The sequence below is a fragment of the Somniosus microcephalus genome, chromosome 4 (assembly GCF_052327205.1).
Source record: "Somniosus microcephalus isolate GS21.2 chromosome 4, FLI_Smic_1.0, whole genome shotgun sequence".
In the NCBI taxonomy this organism is placed as follows: domain Eukaryota; kingdom Metazoa; phylum Chordata; class Chondrichthyes; order Squaliformes; family Somniosidae; genus Somniosus; species Somniosus microcephalus.
The window spans coordinates 62,722,260-62,739,434 of record NC_140990.1 but is presented as its reverse complement, the minus strand read 5'-3'; the positions used below and the strand labels follow the sequence as shown (position 1 = coordinate 62,739,434).

The following is a 17,175-nucleotide window of genomic DNA, read 5'->3' as shown; positions in this document are numbered from 1 at the left end:
ACCACGAGCCCCAACCACTAACCCCAATCCTAACCAATAACCACTAACCCCAACCACTAACCCCAATCCTAACCAATAACCATGAGCCCCAACCACTAAACTCAATCCTAACCAATAACCACTAACCCCAACCACTATCCCTAATCCTAACCAATAACCACTAGCCCCAACCACTAACCCCAATCCTTACCAATAACCACTAACCCCAACCACTAACCCCAATCCTAACCAATAACCACTAGCCCCAACCACTAACCCCAATCCTAAACAATAACCATGAGCCACAACCACTAACCCCAATCCTAACCAATAACCACTGGCCCCAACCATTAACCCCAATCCTAACCAATAAACACGAGCCCCAACCACTAACCCCAATCCTAACCAATAACCACTGGCCCCAACCACTAACCCCAATCGTAACCAATAACCACTAGCCCCAACCACTAACCCCAATCCTAACTAATAACCACGAGCCCCAACCACTAACCCCAATCCTAACCAATAACCACTAGCTCCATCCACCAACCACAATCCTAACCAATAACCACTGGCCCCAACCACTAACCCCTATCCTAACCAATAGCCACTGGCCCCAACCACTAACAACAATCCTAACAAATAACCATTGGACCCAACCACTAACCCCAATCCTAACCAATAACCACTAGCCCGACCACTAACTCCAATCCTAACAAATAACCACTGGCCCCAACCACTAACCCCAATCCTAACCAATAACCACTGGCCCCAACCACTAACACCAATCCTAAAAAATAACCACTGGCCCCAACCACTAACCCCAATCCTAACCAATAACCACTGGCCCCAACCACTAACGCCAATCATAACAAATAACCACTGGCCCCAACCACTAACCCCAATCCTAACCAATAACCACTAGCCCCAACCACTAATCCCAATCCTAACCAATAAACACTAACCACAACCATTAACCATAATCCTAACCAATAACCACTAGCCCCAAACACTGACCCCAATCCTAAGCAATAACCAACAGCCCCAACAACTAACCCCAATCCTAATTGATAAGCACTAGCACCAACCACTAACCCCAATCCTAACCAATAACTACCGGCCCCAACCACTCACCCCAATCCTAACCAATAACCACTAACACCAGCCACTAACCCCAATCCTAACCAATAACCACTGGCCCCAACCACTAACCCCAATCCTATCCAATAACCACTGGCACCAACCATTAACCCCAATTCTAACCAATAAATACTAGCCCCAACCACTAACCCCAATCCTAAACAATAACCACGATCACCAACCACTAACACCAATCCTAACCAATAACCACTGGCCCCAACCACTAACCCCAATCCTAACCAATAACCACCAGCACCAACCACTAACCCCAATCCTAACCAATAACCACTAGCCCCAACCACTAACCCCAATCCACCCAATAACCAATGGCCCCAACCACTAACCCCAATCCTAAACAATAACCACGAGCCCCAACCAGTAACCCTAATCCTAACCAATAACCACTAGCCCCAACCATTAACCCCAATCCTAACCAATAACCACTTGCGCCAACCACTAACCTCAATCCTAATCAATAACCACTAACCCCAGCCACTGACCCCTATCCTAACCAATAACCACGAGCCCCAACCACTAACCCCAATCCTAATCAATAACCACTAACCCCAACCACTTACCCCAATCCTACCCAATAACCACAAGCCCCAACCACTATCCCCAATCCTAACCAATAACCACTAACCCCAACCACTAACCCCAATCCTAACCAATAACCACTAGCCCCAACCACCAACACCAATCCTAACGAATAACCGCTAGCCCCAACCACTAACCCCAATACTAACCAAGAACCACGAGCCCCAATCAGTAACCCCAATCCTAACCAATAACCACTAGCCCCAACCACCAACACCAATCCTAACGAATAACCGCTAGCACCAACCACTAACCCCAATTCTAACCAATAACCACTAGCCCCAATCACTAACCCCAATCCTAACCAGTATCCACTAGCCCCAACCACTAACCTCAATCCTAACCAATAACCACCAGCCCCAGCCACTAACCCCAATCCTAGCCAACAACCACTAGCCCCAACCACTAACCCCAATCCTAACCAATAACCACTAGCCCCAACCACTAACCCCAATCCTAACCAATAACCACGAGCCCCAACCAGTATCCCCAATCCTAACCAATAACCACTAACACCGACCACTAACCCTAATCCTAACCAATAACCACTAGCCCCAACCACTGACCCCAATCCTAACCAATAACCACGAGCCCCAACCACTAACCCCAATCCTAACCAATAACCACTGGCCCCAACCACGAACCCCAATCCTAACCAATAACCACGAGCCCCAACCACTGACCCCAATCCTAACCAATAACCACGAGCCCCAACCACTATCCCCAATCCTAACCAATAACCATGAGCCCCAACCACTAACCCCAATCCTAACCAATAACCACTAACCCGAACCACTAACCCCAATCCTAACCAATAACCACTAGCCCCAAACACTGACCCCAATCCTAAGCAATAACCAACAGCCCCAACAACTAACCCCAATCCTAATTGATAAGCACTAGCACCAACCACTAACCCCAATCCTAACCAATAACAACCAGCCCCAACCACTCACCCCAATCCTAACCAATAACCACTAACACCAGCCACTAACCCCAATCCTAACCAATAACCACTAGCCCCAACCACTAACCCCAATCCTAACCAATAACCTCTAGCCCGAACCAGTAACCCCAATCCTAACCAATGCCCAATAGAACTAGATGGACATATGAGGAGAGGTTGAGTAGATTGGGACTCGACTCATTGGAGTTCAGAAGAATGAGAGGCGATCTTATTGAAACATATAAGATTGTGAAGGGGTTGGATCGGGTGGATGCGGGGAGGATGTTCCCGATGATGGGTGAAACTAGAACTAGGGGGCATAGTCTTAGAATAAGGGGCTGCTCTTTCAAAACTGAGATGAGGAGGAACTACTTCACTCAGAGGGTGGTAGGTCCATGGAATATGCTGCCCAAAAAAGCTGTAGAAGCTACATCATTACATAAATTAAAACAGAAATAGACAGTTTCCTAGAAGTAAAGGGAATTAAGAGTTACGGGGTGCGAGCAGGAATTTGGACATGAGTCTAGGTACGGATCGGTCATGGCCCTGTGAGTAGCGGACTGGGCCCAGGGGCTGTGTAGACTGATCCTGCTCCTATTTCGTGTGTCTAATTCTGTTAGATTCAGGAGATGGTTCTGTGATAGTGGATTGGCGGTTAGGATCAGATCAGCCATGATCTTATTGAATGGCGGAGCAGGCTCGAGGGGCCGATTGGCCTACTCCTGCTATTATTTCTTATGTTCTTATATTCTTATGTTCTTATGTTCTAATCCTGGGACTGTACATGGGATTCCAATCCTGGGAATGTACATGGGGATTCTAACCCTGGGACTGTACATGGGGATTCAAACCCTGGGATTGTACATGGGGATTCTAACCCTGGGACTGTACATGGGGGTTCTAACCCTGGGACTGTACATGGGGATTCCAACCCTGGGACTGTACATGGAGATTCTAACCCAGGGGCTGAACATGGGGATTCTAACCCTGGGTCTGTATATGGGGGTTCTAACCCTGGGACTGTACATGGAGATTCTAACCCAGGGACTGAACATGGGGATTCTAACCCTGGGACTGTACATGGGGGTTCTAAACCTGGGACTGTACATGGGGATTCGAACCCAGGGACTGTACATGGTGATTCTAACCCTGGAACTGTACATGGGGATTCCAACCCTGGGACTGTACATGGGGATTCTAAACCTGGGACTGTACATGGGGATTCTAACCCAGGGACTGTACATGGGGATTCTAACCCTGGGACTGTACATGGGGATTCTAACCCTGGGACTGTACATGGGGATTTTAACCCTGGGACTGTACATGGGGATTCTAACCCTGGGATTGTACATCGGGTTTCCAGCCCTGGGACTGTACATGGGGATTCTAACCCTGGGACTGTACATGGGGATTCCAACCCTGGGACTGTACATGGGGATTCAAAGCCTGGGAGTGTACATGAGGATTCTAACCCTGGGACTGTACATGGAGATTCCAACCCTGGGGCCGTACATGGGGATTCCATCCCTGGGACTGTACATGGAGATTTTAACCCTTGGACTGTACTTGGGGATTCTAACCCTGGGACTGTACTTGGGGATTCTAAACCTGGGACTGTACATGGGGATTCCAAACCTGGGACTGTACGTGGGGATTCCAACCCTGGGACTGTACATGGGGATTCCAACCCTGGGTCTGCACATGGAGATTTCAACCCTGGGTCTGTACATGGGGATTCTAACCCTGGGACTGTAGAATGGGATTCCATCCCAGGGACTGTACATGGTGAGTCTAACCCTGGGACTGCACATGGGGATTCCAATCCTGGGACTGTACATGGGGATTCCAACCCTGGGACTGTACATGGGGATTCTGACCCTGGAACTGTACATGTGGATTCTAACCCTGGGACTGTACATGGGGGTTCCAAACCTGGGACTGTATATGGGGATTCTAACCCTGGGGCTGTGTATGGGGTTTCTAACTCTGGGACTGTACATGGGGATTCTAACCTGGGACTGTACATGGGGATTCTAACCCTGGGACGGTACATGGGGAATCTAACCATGCGACTGTACATGGGGATTCTAATCCTGGGACTGTACTTGGGGATTCTAACCCTGGGACTGTACATGGGGATTCTAACGCTGGGAATGCACATGGGGATGCTAAGCCTGGGGCTGTACATGGGGATTCTAACCCTGGGACTGTACATGGGGATTCTAACCCTGGGACTGTACATGGGGTTTCTAACCCTGGGACTGTACATGGGGATTCCAACCCTGGGACTGTACATGGGGATTCCATCCCTGGGACTGTACATGGGGATTCTAACCCTGGGACTGTACATGGGGTTCTTACCCTGGGACTGTACATGGGGATTATAACCCTTCGACTGTACATGAGGTTTCCAAACCTGGGACTGTACATGGGGATTCCAATCCTGGGACTGCACATGGGGACTCCAACCCTGGGACTGTACATGGGGATACCAACCCTGGGACTGTACATGGGGATTCTAACCTGGGACTGTACATGGGGATTCTAGCCCTGGGGCTGTATATGGGGATTCTAACCCTGGGACTGTAAATGGAGATTCTAATCCTGGGACTGTACATGGTGAATCTAATCCTGGGACGGTACATGGGGATTCCAACCCTCGGCCTGTACATGGGGATTCTAACCCTGGGACTGTACATGGGGATTCTAACCCTGGGGCTGTATACGGGGATTCTTACCCTGGGATTGTACATGGGGATTCTGAACCAGGGACTGTACATGGGGATTCTAACCCTGGGACTGTTCATGGGGATTCTAGCCCTGGGACTGTACATGGGGTTTCTAACCCTGGGACTGTACATGGGGATTATAACCCTGGGACTGTACACAGGAATTCTGACCCTGGGACTGTACATGGGGATTCTAACCCTGGGACTGTACATGGGGATTCTAACCCTGGGACTGGACATGGGGATTCTAACCCTGAGAATGTACATGGGGATTCCAACCCTGGGTCTGTACATGGAGATTTCAACCCTGGGTCTGTACATGGGGATTCTAACCCTGGGACTGTAGAATGGGATTCCATCCCAGGGACTGTACATGGTGATTCTAAACCTGGGGCTGTATATGGGGAATCTAACCCTGGGACTGCACATGGGGATTCCAATCCTGGGACTGTACATGGGGATTCTAACCCTGGGACTGTACTTGGGGATTCTAACCCTGGAACTGTACATGGGGATTCTGACCCTGGGACTGTACATGGGGGTTCCAAACCTGGGACTGTACATGGGGATTCTAACCATGGGGCTGTATATGGGGTTTCTAACTCTGGGACTGTATATGGGGATTCTAACCTGGGACTGTACATGGGGATTCTAACCCTGGGACGGTACATGGGGAATCCAACCATGCGACTGTACATGGGGACTCTAATCCTGGGACTGTACATGGGGATTCTAACCCTGGGACTGTACATGGGGATTCTAACCCTGGGACTGTACATGGGGATTCCAACCCTGGGACTGTACATGGGGATTCCAACCCTGGGACTGTACATGGGGATTCCATCCCTGGGACTGTACATGGGGATTCTAACCCTGGGACTGTACATGGGGTTCTTACCCTGGGACTGTACATGGGGATTATAACCCTTCGACTGTACATGGGGATTCCAAACCTGGGACTGTACATGGGGATTCCAACCCTGGGACTGTACATGGGGATTCCAACCATGGGACTGTACATGGGGATACCAACCCTGTGACTGTTCATGGGGATTCTAACCCTGGGGCTGTATATGGGGATTCTAACCCTGGGTCTGTAAATGGAGATTCTAACCCTGGGACTGTACATGGTGATTCTAACCCTGGGACGGTACATGGGGATTCCAACCCTGGGCCGGTACATGGGGATTCTAACCCTGGGGCTGTACATGGGGATTCTAACCCTGGGGCTGTGTACGGGGATTCTTACCCTGGGATTGTACATGGGGATTCTAAACCAGGGACTGTACATGGGGATTCTAACCCTGGGACTGTTCATGGGAATTCTAGCCCTGGGACTGTACATGGGGATTCTAACCCTGGGACTGTACATGGGGATTCTAACCCTGGGACTGTACATGGGGATTCTAACCCTGGGACTGTACATGCGGTGGCTAACCCTGGGACTGTACATGGGGATTCTAACCCTGGGACTGTACATGGGGATTCTAACCCTGGGACTGTATATGGTGATTCTAACCCTGGGCCTGTACATGGTGATTCTTACCCTGGGACTGGACATGGGTGATTCAAACACTGGGACTGTACATGTGGATTCAAACCCTGGGACTGTACATGTGGGTTATAACCTTGGGACTGTGCGTGGGGATTCCAACCCTGGGACTGTACATGGGGATTGCAACCCTGGGACTGTACATGGGGATTCTATCCCTCGGTCTGTACATGGCGATTCTAACCCTGGGACTATGCATGGGGATTTCAATCCTGGGACTGTACATGGGGATTACAATCCTGGGACTCTACATGGGGATTCAAATCCAGGGACTGTGCATGGGGATTCTAACCCTGGGACTGTACATGGGGATTCCAACCCTGGGACTGTACATGGGGATTCAAACCCTGGGACTGTACACGGGGATTCTAACCCTGGGACTGTACATGTGGATTCTAACACTGGGACTGTGCATGTGGATTCTAACCCAGGACGGAACATGGGGATTCTAACCCTGGGACTGTACATGGGGAATCTAACCCTGGGACTGTACATAGGGATTCTAACCCTGGCACTGCACATGGGGATTCTAACCCAGGGACTGTACATGGGTATTCCAAACCTGGGACTGTACATGAGGATTCTAATCCTTGGACTGTACATGAAGATTCTAACCCTGGGACTGTATATGGGGATTCTAACCTTGGGAATATACACGGGGATTCTAACCTAGGGACTCTACATGGGGATTATAATCCCGGGACTGTACATGGGGATTCTTACCCTGGGACTGTACATGGGGTTTCAAACCCTGGGACTGTAAATGGGGATTCTACCCCTGGGGCTGTACATGGGGATTCTAACCCTGGGACTGTACATGGGGATTCTAACCCTGGGACTGTACATGGGGATTCTAACCATGGGACTGTACATGGGGATTCTAACCCTGGGACTGTACATGGGGATTCTAACCCTGGGACTGTACCTGGGGATTCTAACCCTGGGACTGTACATGGGGATTCTAACCCTGGGACTGTACATGGGGATTCTAACCCTGGGACTGTACATGGGGATTGTAACCCTGGGACTGTACATGGGGATTCTAACCCTGGGACTGTAGATGGGGATTCTAACCCTGGGACTGTACATGGGGATTCCAACCCTGGGGCTGTACATGGGGATTCTAACCCTGGGACTGTAGATGTGGATTCTAACACTGGGACTGTACATCGGGATTCTAATCCTGGGACTGTACATGGGGATTCTAACACTGGGACTGTACATGGGGATTCTAACCCTGGGACTGTACATGTGGATTCTAACCCTGGGACTGTACATGGGGATTCTAACACTGGGACTGTACATGGGGATTCTAACCCTGGGACTGTACATGTGGATTCTAACCCTGGGACTGTACATGGGGATACTAACCCTGGAACTGTACATGGGGATTCTAACCCTGGGACTGTACATGGGGATTCTAACCCTGGGACTGCACATGGGGATTCAACCCTGGGGCTGTTTATGGGGATTCTAACCCTGGGACTGTACATGGGGATTCTATCCCTGGGTCTGTACATGGGGATTCTATCCCTGGGACTGGAAATGGGGATTCTAACCTGGGACTGTACATGGGAATTCCAACCCTGGGACTGTACATGGGGATTCTAACCTGGGACTGTACATGGGAATTCCAACCCTGGGACTGTCCATGGGGATTCCAACCCTGGGACTGTACATGGGGATTCTAACCTGGGACTGTACATGGGGGTTCTAACCATGAGACTGTACATGGGGATTCTAACCCTGGGACTGTACATAGGGGTTCTAACCCTGAGACTGTACATGGGGATTCTAACCCTGGGACTGTACATGTGGATTCGAAACCTGGGCCTGTACATGGGGATTCTAACCCTGGGGCTGTACATGGGGATTCTAATCCTGGGACTGTACATGAGGATTCTAACCCTGGGACTGTACATGGGGATTCTAACCCTGGGACTGTAAATGAGGTTTCTAACCCTGGGGCTGTATACGGGGATTCTAACCCTGGGACTGTACATGTGGATTCGAACCCTGGGCCTGTACATGGGGATTCTAACCCTGGGACTGTACATGGGGATTCTAACCCTGGGGCTGTAAATGGGGATTCTAACCCTGGGACTGTACATGAGGATTCTAACCCTGGGACTGTACATGGGGATTCTAACCCTGGGGCTGTATACGGGGATTCTAACCCTGGGACTGTACATGGGGATTCTAACCCTGGGACTGTACATGGGGATTCTAACCCTGGGACTGTGCATAGGGATTCTAACCCTGGGACGGTACATGCGGATTCTAACCCTGGGACTGTTCATGGGGATTCTAACCCTGGGACTGTACATGGGGATTCTAACACTGGGACTGCACATGGGGATTCTAACCCTGGGACTGTACATGGGGATTCTAACCCTGGGGCTGTACATGGGGATTCTAACCCTGGGACTGCACATGGGGATTCTAACCCTGGGACTGTACATGCGGATTCTAACCCTGGGACTGTTCATGGGGATTCTAACACTGGGACTGCACATGGGGATTCTAACCCTGGGACTGTGCATGCGGATTCTAACCCTGGGACTGTTCATGGGGATTCTAACACTGGGACTGCACATGGGGATTCTAACCCTGGGACTGTTCATGGGAATTCTAACCCTGGGACTGTACATGGGGATTCTAACCCTGGGACTGTACATGGGGATTCTAACCCTGGGACTGTTCATGGGAATTCTAACCCTGGGACTGTACATGGGGATTCTAACCCTGGGTCTGTACTTGGGGATTATAACCCTGGGACTGCACACGGGGATTCTGACCCTGGGACTGTACATGAGGATTCTAACCCTGGGACTGTACATGGGGATTATAACCCTGAGAATGTACATGGGGATTCGAACCCTGGGACTGTACATGGGGATTCTAACCCTGGGGCTGCACATGGGGATTCTAACCCAGGCACTGTACATGGGGATTCTAACCCTGGGACTGTACATGGGGATTCTAACACTGGGACTGTACATGGGGATTCCAACCCTGGGACTGTACATGGGGAGTCTAAGCCTGGGACTGTACATGGTGATTCTAACCCTTGGCCTGTACATGGTGATTCTAACCCTGGGACTGTACATGGTGATTCTAACCCTGGGACTGTATATAGTGATTCTAACCCTGGGCCTGTACATGGTGATTCTAACCCTGGGACTGTACATGGTGATTCCAACCCTGGGACTGTACATGGGGATTCAAACCCTGGGACTGTACATGTGGATTCTAACTCTGGGAATGTACATGGGGATTCTAACCCTGGCACTGTACATGGGGATTCTAACCCTGGGACTGTACATGGGGATTATAACCCTGGGAATGTACATGTGGATTCTAACCCTGGGACTGTACATGGGGATTCTAACCCTTTGACTGTACATGGGGATTCTAAACCTGGGACTGTACATGGGGATTCTAAACCTGGGACTGTACATGGGGATTCCAACCCTGGGACTGTACATGGGGATTCTAAACCTGGGACTGTACATGGGGATTCTAACCCTGGGACTGTACATGGGGATTCTAAACCTGGGACTGTACATGGGGATTCTAACCCTGGGACTGTACATGGGCATTCTAACCCTGGGACTTTACATGGGGATTCTAACCCTGGGACTGTACATGGGGATTCTCACCCTGGGGCTGTACATGGGCATTCTAACCCTGGGACTTTACATGGGGATTCTAAACATGGGACTGTACATGGGGATTCTAACCCTGGGACTGTACATGGGGATTCTAAACCTGGGACTGTACATGGGGATTCTAACCCTGGGACTGTACATGGGCATTCTAACCCTGGGACTTTACATGTGGATTCTAAACCTGGGACTGTACAGGGGGATTCTAACCCTGGGACTGTACATGGAGATTCTAAACCTGAGACTGTACATGGAGATTCAAACCCTGGGACTGTACATGGAGATTCAAACCCTGGGACTGTACATGGGGATTATAACCCTGGGACTGTACACGGGGATTCTGACCCTGGGACTGTACATGGGGATTCTAACCCTTAGAATGTACATGGGGATTCTAACCCTGGGACTGTACATGGTGATTCCAATGCTGGGACTGTACATGGAGATTCTAACCCTGGCACTGTACATGGGGATTCTAACCCTGGGACTGTACATGGGGATTCTAACTCTGGGGCTGCACATGGAGATTCCATCCCTGGCACTGTACATGGGGATTCTAACCCTGGGACTGTACATGGGGATTCCAACCCTGGGACTCTACATGGGGATTCTAACCCTGGGACTGTACATGGGGATTATAACCCTGGGACTGTATATGGGGATTATAACCCTGGGACTCTACATGGGGATTCTAACCCTGGGACTGTACATGGTGATTCCAACCCTGGGACTGTACATGGGGATTCTACCTCTGGGGCTGTACATGGGGATTCCAAACTTGGGACTGTACATGGGGATTTTAACCCTGGGACTCTACATGGGGAGTCTAACCCTGCGACTGTACATGGGGTTCCTACCCTGGGTCTGTACATGGGGAGTCTAACCCTGGGCTGTACATGGTGTTTCTAACCCTGGGACTGTATATGGGGATTCCATCCCTGGGACTGTATATGGTGATTCTAACCCTGGGCCTGTACATGGTGATTCTAACCCTGGGACTGTACATGGTGATTCTAAACCTGGGACTGTACATGGGGAATCCAACCCTGCGACTGTACATGGGGATTCTAACCCTGGGACTGTACATGGGGATTCTAACCCTGGGACTGTACATGGGGATTCTAACACTGGGTCTGTACATGGGGATTCTAACCCTTCGACTGTACATGGGGATTCCAAACCTGGGACTGTACATGGGGATTCCAACCCTGGGACTGCAAATGGGGATTCCAACCCTGGGACTGTACATGAGGATTCCAAACCTGGGACTGTACATGATGATTCAACCCTGGGGCTGTACATGGGGATTCCAACGCTGGGCCTGTACATGGGGATTCTAACCCTGGGACTGTACATGGGGATTCTAAACCTGGGGCTGTATACAGGAATTCTAACCCTGGGACTTTACATGGGGCTTCTAACCCTGGGACTGTACATGGGGAATCTAACCCTGGGACTGTACATGGGGATTCTAACCCTGGGACGGTACATGGGGATTCTAATCCTGGGACTGCTCATGGGGATTCTAACACTGGGACTGCACATGGGCATTGTAACCCAGGGACTGTACCTTGGGATTCTAACCCTGGGACTGTACATGGAGATTATAACCCTGGGACTGTACACGGGGATTCTGACCCTGGGACTCTACATGGGGATTCTAACACTGGGACTGTACATGGGGATTCTAACACTGGGACTGTACATGGGGATTCTAACCCTGGGACTGTACATGCATAGTCTAACCCTGGGACTGTACATGGGGATTCTAACCCTGGGACTGTACATGGGGTGTCTAACCCTGGGACTGTACATGGTGATTCTAACCCTGGGGCTCTACATGGGGATTCTAACCCTGGGACTGTATTTGGTGATTCAACCCTGGGCCTGTACATGGTGATTCTAACCCTGGGACTGTACATGGTGATTCTAACACTGGGACTGTACATGGGGATTTTAACCCTGGGACTGTACATGTGGATTCTAACACTGGGACTGTGCATGTGGATTCTAACCCAGGACGGAACATGGGGATTCTAACCCTGGGACTGTACATGGGGAATCTAACCCTGGGACTGTACATAGGGATTCTAACCCTGGCACTGCACATGGGGATTCTAACCCAGGGACTGTACATGGGTATTCCAAACCTGGGACTGTACATGAGGATTCTAATCCTTGGACTGTACATGAAGATTCTAACCCTGGGACTGTATATGGGGATTCTAACCTTGGGAATATACACGGGGATTCTAACCTAGGGACTCTACATGGGGATTATAATCCCGGGACTGTACATGGGGATTCTTACCCTGGGACTGTACATGGGGTTTCAAACCCTGGGACTGTAAATGGGGATTCTACCCCTGGGGCTGTACATGGGGATTCTAACCCTGGGACTGTACATGGGGATTCTAACCCTGGGACTGTACATGGGGATTCTAACCATGGGACTGTACATGGGGATTCTAACCCTGGGACTGTACATGGGGATTCTAACCCTGGGACTGTACCTGGGGATTCTAACCCTGGGACTGTACATGGGGATTCTAACCCTGGGACTGTACATGGGGATTATAACCCTGGGAATGTACATGTGGATTCTAACCCTGGGACTGTACATGGGGATTCTAACCCTTTGACTGTACATGGGGATTCTAAACCTGGGACTGTACATGGGGATTCTAAACCTGGGACTGTACATGGGGATTCCAACCCTGGGACTGTACATGGGGATTCTAAACCTGGGACTGTACATGGGGATTCTAACCCTGGGACTGTACATGGGGATTCTAAACCTGGGACTGTACATGGGGATTCTAACCCTGGGACTGTACATGGGCATTCTAACCCTGGGACTTTACATGGGGATTCTAACCCTGGGACTGTACATGGGGATTCTCACCCTGGGGCTGTACATGGGCATTCTAACCCTGGGACTTTACATGGGGATTCTAAACATGGGACTGTACATGGGGATTCTAACCCTGGGACTGTACATGGGGATTCTAAACCTGGGACTGTACATGGGGATTCTAACCCTGGGACTGTACATGGGCATTCTAACCCTGGGACTTTACATGTGGATTCTAAACCTGGGACTGTACAGGGGGATTCTAACCCTGGGACTGTACATGGAGATTCTAAACCTGAGACTGTACATGGAGATTCAAACCCTGGGACTGTACATGGAGATTCAAACCCTGGGACTGTACATGGGGATTATAACCCTGGGACTGTACACGGGGATTCTGACCCTGGGACTGTACATGGGGATTCTAACCCTTAGAATGTACATGGGGATTCTAACCCTGGGACTGTACATGGTGATTCCAATGCTGGGACTGTACATGGAGATTCTAACCCTGGCACTGTACATGGGGATTCTAACCCTGGGACTGTACATGGGGATTCTAACTCTGGGGCTGCACATGGAGATTCCATCCCTGGCACTGTACATGGGGATTCTAACCCTGGGACTGTACATGGGGATTCCAACCCTGGGACTCTACATGGGGATTCTAACCCTGGGACTGTACATGGGGATTATAACCCTGGGACTGTATATGGGGATTATAACCCTGGGACTCTACATGGGGATTCTAACCCTGGGACTGTACATGGTGATTCCAACCCTGGGACTGTACATGGGGATTCTACCTCTGGGGCTGTACATGGGGATTCCAAACTTGGGACTGTACATGGGGATTTTAACCCTGGGACTCTACATGGGGAGTCTAACCCTGCGACTGTACATGGGGTTCCTACCCTGGGTCTGTACATGGGGAGTCTAACCCTGGGCTGTACATGGTGTTTCTAACCCTGGGACTGTATATGGGGATTCCATCCCTGGGACTGTATATGGTGATTCTAACCCTGGGCCTGTACATGGTGATTCTAACCCTGGGACTGTACATGGTGATTCTAAACCTGGGACTGTACATGGGGAATCCAACCCTGCGACTGTACATGGGGATTCTAACCCTGGGACTGTACATGGGGATTCTAACCCTGGGACTGTACATGGGGATTCTAACACTGGGTCTGTACATGGGGATTCTAACCCTTCGACTGTACATGGGGATTCCAAACCTGGGACTGTACATGGGGATTCCAACCCTGGGACTGCAAATGGGGATTCCAACCCTGGGACTGTACATGAGGATTCCAAACCTGGGACTGTACATGATGATTCAACCCTGGGGCTGTACATGGGGATTCCAACGCTGGGCCTGTACATGGGGATTCTAACCCTGGGACTGTACATGGGGATTCTAAACCTGGGGCTGTATACAGGAATTCTAACCCTGGGACTTTACATGGGGCTTCTAACCCTGGGACTGTACATGGGGAATCTAACCCTGGGACTGTACATGGGGATTCTAACCCTGGGACGGTACATGGGGATTCTAATCCTGGGACTGCTCATGGGGATTCTAACACTGGGACTGCACATGGGCATTGTAACCCAGGGACTGTACCTTGGGATTCTAACCCTGGGACTGTACATGGAGATTATAACCCTGGGACTGTACACGGGGATTCTGACCCTGGGACTCTACATGGGGATTCTAACACTGGGACTGTACATGGGGATTCTAACACTGGGACTGTACATGGGGATTCTAACCCTGGGACTGTACATGCATAGTCTAACCCTGGGACTGTACATGGGGATTCTAACCCTGGGACTGTACATGGGGTGTCTAACCCTGGGACTGTACATGGTGATTCTAACCCTGGGGCTCTACATGGGGATTCTAACCCTGGGACTGTATTTGGTGATTCAACCCTGGGCCTGTACATGGTGATTCTAACCCTGGGACTGTACATGGTGATTCTAACACTGGGACTGTACATGGGGATTTTAACCCTGGGACTGTACATGTGGATTCTAACACTGGGACTGTGCATGTGGATTCTAACCCAGGACGGAACATGGGGATTCTAACCCTGGGACTGTACATGGGGAATCTAACCCTGGGACTGTACATAGGGATTCTAACCCTGGCACTGCACATGGGGATTCTAACCCAGGGACTGTACATGGGTATTCCAAACCTGGGACTGTACATGAGGATTCTAATCCTTGGACTGTACATGAAGATTCTAACCCTGGGACTGTATATGGGGATTCTAACCTTGGGAATATACACGGGGATTCTAACCTAGGGACTCTACATGGGGATTATAATCCCGGGACTGTACATGGGGATTCTTACCCTGGGACTGTACATGGGGTTTCAAACCCTGGGACTGTAAATGGGGATTCTACCCCTGGGGCTGTACATGGGGATTCTAACCCTGGGACTGTACATGGGGATTCTAACCCTGGGACTGTACATGGGGATTCTAACCATGGGACTGTACATGGGGATTCTAACCCTGGGACTGTACATGGGGATTCTAACCCTGGGACTGTACCTGGGGATTCTAACCCTGGGACTGTACATGGGGATTCTAACCCTGGGACTGTACATGGGGATTCTAACCCTGGGACTGTACATGGGGATTGTAACCCTGGGACTGTACATGGGGATTCTAACCCTGGGACTGTAGATGGGGATTCTAACCCTGGGACTGTACATGGGGATTCCAACCCTGGGGCTGTACATGGGGATTCTAACCCTGGGACTGTAGATGTGGATTCTAACACTGGGACTGTACATCGGGATTCTAATCCTGGGACTGTACATGGGGATTCTAACACTGGGACTGTACATGGGGATTCTAACCCTGGGACTGTACATGTGGATTCTAACCCTGGGACTGTACATGGGGATTCTAACACTGGGACTGTACATGGGGATTCTAACCCTGGGACTGTACATGTGGATTCTAACCCTGGGACTGTACATGGGGATACTAACCCTGGAACTGTACATGGGGATTCTAACCCTGGGACTGTACATGGGGATTCTAACCCTGGGACTGCACATGGGGATTCAACCCTGGGGCTGTTTATGGGGATTCTAACCCTGGGACTGTACATGGGGATTCTATCCCTGGGTCTGTACATGGGGATTCTATCCCTGGGACTGGAAATGGGGATTCTAACCTGGGACTGTACATGGGAATTCCAACCCTGGGACTGTACATGGGGATTCTAACCTGGGACTGTACATGGGAATTCCAACCCTGGGACTGTCCATGGGGATTCCAACCCTGGGACTGTACATGGGGATTCTAACCTGGGACTGTACATGGGGGTTCTAACCATGAGACTGTACATGGGGATTCTAACCCTGGGACTGTACATAGGGGTTCTAACCCTGAGACTGTACATGGGGATTCTAACCCTGGGACTGTACATGTGGATTCGAAACCTGGGCCTGTACATGGGGATTCTAACCCTGGGGCTGTACATGGGGATTCTAACCCTGGGACTGTACATGAGGATTCTAACCCTGGGACTGTACATGGGGATTCTAACCCTGGGACTGTAAATGAGGTTTCTAACCCTGGGGCTGTATACGGGGATTCTAACCCTGGGACTGTACATGTGGATTCGAACCCTGGGCCTGTACATGGGGATTCTAACCCTGGGACTGTACATGGGGATTC

General features: G+C 50.3%; 1 protein-coding gene across 1 annotated transcript in view; it reads right to left on the bottom strand.

Annotated features, from left to right (window-relative positions):
- Positions 1-17,175, bottom strand: part of LOC147119043 (uncharacterized) — a 453,069-nt gene that overhangs the window by 390,874 nt on the left and 45,020 nt on the right. The window lies entirely within an intron of this gene.